Here is a 6,369-nt window from a genome sequence, read left to right as displayed (position 1 = left end):
CTTTTTATGCTTGAATTTAGTCCATTTATGTTTAATGCGATTATTTTTATTTCTTCTTCCATGTCATTTTTTGTCATTTTAGTTGATCTAGTCACTCTGACCTCCATTTGTTTTTTCATCTCTTTTGCTCTTGCTCCTTTTCTTAATGCCCTTTCTTCTGTTCTTTAGCTAGTTCTCTCTGTTCTTTCTCCTTCTCTTTGTATAGTTTTGTTCCTCTGTCCTCTCTTCGTCTCTCTTCTTGTGGTCCAAAGTATTGTTCATAAAATAACTCTGCCTTCTCTACTGTATCCAGCCTGTCGTCTTTGTTTCTGCCAAGTTACTAGTATCCCTTCTGGTATTAACCATCTGAAATTATTTCCCTTTTTTTTATTAGGCATTTGGTCAGGAATTGATATTCTCTTCTTAGATCTTTCACCCTTCTTGGCACTTGTTTGAGAACTATTATTTTTTTAGATTTGTATTTTATTGTGGTTTTCCTTGCAGCTTGTAGGATCTCTATTTTCAGTGTTTTCTAAGTAAATCCTACATGTACCTCTCTGGGTAATTCATTTCTTATAGTATATATTGTATGGACCCTGTAAATTTCATCAATCCCACTTAGCATCTTTTACTTGGGTTCTTCCAGTCCATCCACCAATATGTTGGCATTTTCTGCTAAATCCTTTTCCTTTTCCTCTTCGATATTTTGGAATCTTAAATAGAAATCAGCCTTGTCTATTTCCCACAAAATATTTTTTTTGCTTTTTATCTGTTGTTGTCAGTCTATAATCCATTTCCTCCATTTTCTTCTCTGTTATTTCTACCATTTCTTCCACTTTCTGTAGTCTCGGCTCATATTTTTCCCATTATCTCTTTAACTTCTTTCAGGTCTTCATCCACTTTGTCCATTCGTTCTTTGAGTTCTTCATGCATAGCCTGTAACATACTTTTTAACTCCATACTAGCTTTATCTTGTTGTGTTGTTGTATTTGATGATTTTTGTGCTGTAGGGCTGGAGGTTATTGCTGTCAATGAGGAATATGCTGTTATCTTATTCATATTGTTGATTTATTTTTATAATCCAGATATCCAAAAAGAGAAAAGAATAAAAAAAAACCAAAATTTTGAAGGTCACCTCTCCAAATCTCGTGGGCCAAGCTTCAGGTTCTTGTTACCTTAATCCAATTGTAGTAGTAAAGTAAAAAGAAAAAAATAAGAAAACCAAATTACCCAAAAAGGACAATAAAAAATAGTAAAAAATTCACCACAATTTATGTCTTTGGTCCCCCTTATTTCCTCCAAGCTTCAGGTTCTTGTTACCTTAATCCAATTGCAGTGGAAGGTAGAAAGACAAAAACAGAAACAAAAACAAAAAAATACAAAATTCTAACAGAGAGCAGAGAGAGAGAAAATAGTAAAAAAAATGACCACAATTGTAAAATAAAAATATATCTTTAATCCCCTTTATTTCCCCCACCTCTAACAGTAGGAGGGAAAAGGAGGAGAGAAAAAGGAGAGAGAGAAAATAAAAGGAAAAAGGAAAAATCCAATAAATCCAATCCACTGTGGAAAATTATATGGAAAAATCAAGAATGAAGTCGATTTAAAAAAAAGAACCAGGTATAAATCCACCTAAAGAAAATAACTTCCATTTTTAATATAAAGCAAAAGGTCCAAGATTCCACACAATTCCAAAACAATTCCAGAGCTCCAAAGTTACAATCAGGAAAGTGGAAAACAAAAGCACCAAAGAAGAATCCACAGCTGGTGTTTTCTCTTATATGTCAGTTTTTATCACCACTCTGTTTATCAAATCACTACGCATTTGTTGAAGGCCATTTTTAAAAATATATTCTCTCTGTTGTCACTAGATGGCAGTGTTGTTACTGAAAAGAGTAGTTAGGAAAGGAAAAAAATTCCAAGAGCAATCTCAGTTTCTTCAATATCAATTATAAAAATTTAAAAAATTCACTGGCAATTAACTCTATTGAGACTGCTCTCTATTTCTCCAAACTATCCTACCAAAACTATTTGATGAATCTTTTATTTATATTGGCATTCTCTTCCCCACCTCTGTTTCTTAGAGGGGTAATACACTCCCCCCCCCCTTTTGCCTTCTCTCTTTGTCCTCACAGTCAATCAGGGAGAAAAAACAAACTTTTGAATACAGTATACCCCAGGGTATTATCACAATCTCACCCAGACGTTCCAAACCACTTCCTTCTCTCTTTTTGTGAAGCTGCCTTAACTCTTGACATCTCACAATGTCTGTCTTCCTTGTTACCTGGGTCAAGGGCTATTGCAGACATTCCAAGAGGTTTGCAACCCCCCCTTCTCTTCATGAGAGCCTGTGCTCTCATTCCTCACTGTCCCTTGAAGACAGTTCCGGGCTCAAATGAGCCTCCCAGAGTGGTAGGATACCACCTCTCCTCCAGAGACCTGAAGTTCACATGCATACTATTGAGATGCTGGCCCCTCCCTCCAGAAGTTTGGATTTGAGTACAAAAAAAACTACTGGGAACATCAAGTTGAGAAGGTTCTAGAGAATGAAAAAGTCAAGATCCTGTGGGATTTCGAATTCAGACTGACAGACACTTGGTCCACAACACACCTGAATAACAACAGTTGAAAAGAAAAAAAACTTGCCAATACTTGAAGTATAGAAGGCAAAGCTGACCAAAAGGTAACTTGGAACTGGTTAAGATCAGGAGCACTGAAAAAAGAAACAGAAGGCTTTATTTTGGCAGTTCAAGAACAAGCCTTAGCCACAAACTACGTGAAAGCAAAAATTCAACATGTTACCACCAACAGCAAATGTCGCCTCTGTAATGAAAAAGACGAGACAGTAGACCACTTGATCAGTGGGTGCAGCAAAATTTCACAAACTGACTACCTACAATGCCATGACTGCTTTGCTAAGATCATTCACTGGAAATTATGCCAAAGGTTTGGATTTGAGTACAGCAAAAACCACTGGGAACATCAGGTTCAGAAGGTTTTAGAGAATGAGAAAGTCAAGATCTTGTCGGATTTCAGAATTCAGACTGACAGGCACTTGGCCCACAACACATCTGACATAATAATAGTTGAAAAGAAAAAAGTATGGTTCATTGACATTGCAATACCCGGAGATGCACAAATTGAAGATAAACAGCAAGAAAAAATCACAAAGTACCAGGACTTGCAAATTGAAGTTGAGAGACTGTGGAAAAGGAAATCGTATGTTGTCCCGATTGTAATTTGAGCCCTTGGAGCAATACTTAAAGGGCTACCTCACTATTTGGAATTTTTAAATTTATCAGACTTGAACATTCTGATTCTACAAAAAACCACCCTACTTCTTATATCCTCTGACATTACCTTAGGTCCTTGGGTAGGACTCGAGCTCTTGAGCTACCAACCAGCCCCAAAGACTGTGAATCTCACCAAAGATTAACATTATTATTATTATACAATTGTATCACAGCGGCCAGTTGTTTCGCCGGATTTGGCATTGGTTACTAGTCGGGCACCACCCAGGGGCTTAGGACGTCATAACGTATTTTTGTAATATGCGTGCAGATCCAAGCAGTGCGGCTTTTTGCATTTGACTGATGGCAATTTTGTCAATTTTTAACTGTTTTAAATGTAATTCCAGTGCTTTTGGAATAGCACCAAGTGTGCCAATTACCACTGGAATTACCACTGCTGGTTTGTGCCATAGTCGTTGAATTTTGATTTTTTTAAGTACTGGTATTTTGCTATTTTTTCATGTTCCTTCTCGGCGACCCTGCTATCACCTGGTATTGCAATATCTATGATTGTAACCTTGTTTTTCTCAACCAGTGTGATGTCTGGTGTATTATGTGCCAGTATTTTGTCCGTTTGTATACGGAAATCCCACAAGATCTTGACCATCTGATCCTCAGTGACTTTTTCAGGCTGATGTTCCCACCAGTTTGTTGCTGTTTTAATATTATAATTTTTGCACAAATTCCAATGGATCATTTGCGCTACTGAATTGTGCCGCAATTTATAATCAGTCTGTGCAATTTTTTTACAGCAGCCGAGTATGTGATCAACAGTTTCATCAGCTTTTTTTTTATGTTGCCTCTGTCTTATCTTGAAAACTGTTTTATTTCATTTTCATTTTCCTTTTTATACAATCACTTAAATACTGTGCAATTAAGAAAGCAATAAACACAACTCATAACACTTCTATCCTCGATACACCCTTTCTTCTCCCCCTCCAACTTTCATTTCTCCCCTCCAACATTCCCCTCCCCCTCAGACATTCCTTTCTCCCCTTCCCTCCATCTCACCCTCCTTACATTCCCCTCTCACTCCCTCTTGACTCCTCCCTCTTCTTTCCCTCTACTCCTCACTTCGGTGTATTTCTACTATTCATTAATCTATTCATTTTGTAATTTACACTAAAATTATAAGAAAAGAAAAAAAAAGGAAAATAAAAGGAAAAGAGAAAAAAAGAAAAAAGAGCAATAGTATACAAGTGCATTCATTGTTTTGGAAATTGATTCTATATTTCCACCCTCCCCCCCCCCCGTGAACCACCCTCCCTAGCCCCCATCCGACTTCCCAGGTCCCATTCCCGACATAACTCTTTATCAAGCACAGTCTGGAGTATATTAAAACCAAATAGATTAGAAATTAAAAGATAAAAAATAAAGGAAAAAAGAAAGGAATAATTAAAAAAAAAACCAAAAAAAGAAAAAAAAGAGAAAAATCAATAAACTCTCTACCTTAAGCTCAGCTTCCCATCATTATTAAAACTTAAATAGTGTGCATCATTCCTAATCTCAATTAATTTATTACTTGCAGGATTTCAAACTATGTTGAAACCAAGTGAGTTAATCAAATAAAATTCTACTCTAGCTAGGGGCCTTATCTCTTTATCTAAATATGTGTCCATTTCCAAACCTTTAATTTGTCCCTTTTACCTTCTTCTCTATAAAGCAATTTAAACACCTCAAATATTTCTCTCGGTTTCCATTCCAACTCCTCTCATCCTGCCTCTACCCGTGTTCATATATATATTTTATTATCATCCGTACTCCTCTCATATTTGCACCGCCTTCCTTCGAACTCCCTGAGTATCTCCTTCCAAACATTATATTCAAATAAGAATTTCTATAAAAATCAACATACTTTCTGGCTCAAAATAAGCTCTAATTAAACCTTCACTACCCTCCCGTCTGCGCCACCCTTCCCAACTCCATTCAACCTAAACCACCATCCAAAAGCATCACAATCTCCGCCCTCCTCACCCTAGAGAATAAAACATAAACAATTTATATAAAAATTCAAAATTATCCATCAAGTCTTTTTTAAGTCCCATACAGTATATTTTCCGAGGAAATCAGCATCATTTCTTTCAGCCTTAATATCTCTTCATCGGTATACCACTATACCATTTTATACAAGACAGAGTCACAAAGTATTATTCAGGTTAAAATTAAGCAAATGTTTTGGAAGCATAACTAAATCCTTGTTCTCTGCTCTTCTGCCCTTCCGGAGGGGAAAAACGATACCTCCCACCTTGTAGTTGTGTGTTTGGTTGTTTCTCTTCTACTTCTCCTTGTCTTTCTCCAAGTCCGGGTAGTTCAGGAAGTCCCGCCTTTAGGATCTTGTAGTAAAAGTCTCGAGCTTCACAAACTGAATTGAGCCAATGTTTTTGATCATCAAGTGTAACTGTAATACCAAATGGCACCTCCCATCTATACTGTATCTGATTATTTCTAAGTTCTTTAGTTAGGAAAACATAGTCTCTCCTGGCTCTTAACATTTGGGGTGGTATTTCTTTAAAAACGATCAAGTCCTGTCCATCAATTCGCAGCCTGTTATTGTAAAACTCTTGTAGTATCGCGTTTCTGGATTCTTTTGTGGCAAAATATATAATTATATCTCTCGGAAGCTGTCTCTGTTTTGCTGTCCACGAATTATGGCGGTAAATTTTTTGGATCTGCCAATCAAAGTTGAGTCCCGGACTTCCCACCAAACGACTGAAAGCCTCAAAAAAGGTCTGCTTCAAATTCTCCTGTTCGTTTTCACGCAATCCCCTAACTCTTATTGCAAATGCAGTCTTTTTATAGTTTGTCATAACAAGTTGTCTCTCTGCCTTTTCAACTTCCTGTTGCAACATTTCAATTTTAGATGTCAGATTAGAATTGGCTTCTTCCAAAAGTTCCAGTTTATCCTCCATTCCTGCAATATAATCTGTCATCACAGTTATAACCCCGATGGTATCCTCCTTTGTTTGAGCAATCTTGGCATCAAGTTTATCACATAATTCCGAAATAAGTTGCTTCATTTCCTCCCTAAATTCTCTAAGGGTTTCAAAAAGAAATTCTTTCGTTAACAAATCTCCAGTAGGGGGCGTAGAAGGCAAAGACT

This window comes from Thamnophis sirtalis, unplaced genomic scaffold (assembly GCF_051295495.1).
Source record: "Thamnophis sirtalis isolate CommonGarterSnake01/CBP01778 unplaced genomic scaffold, rThaSir2_p1.2 scaffold_4, whole genome shotgun sequence".
Classification (NCBI taxonomy): domain Eukaryota; kingdom Metazoa; phylum Chordata; class Lepidosauria; order Squamata; family Natricidae; genus Thamnophis; species Thamnophis sirtalis.
Note: the sequence above shows the minus strand (reverse complement) of the source record.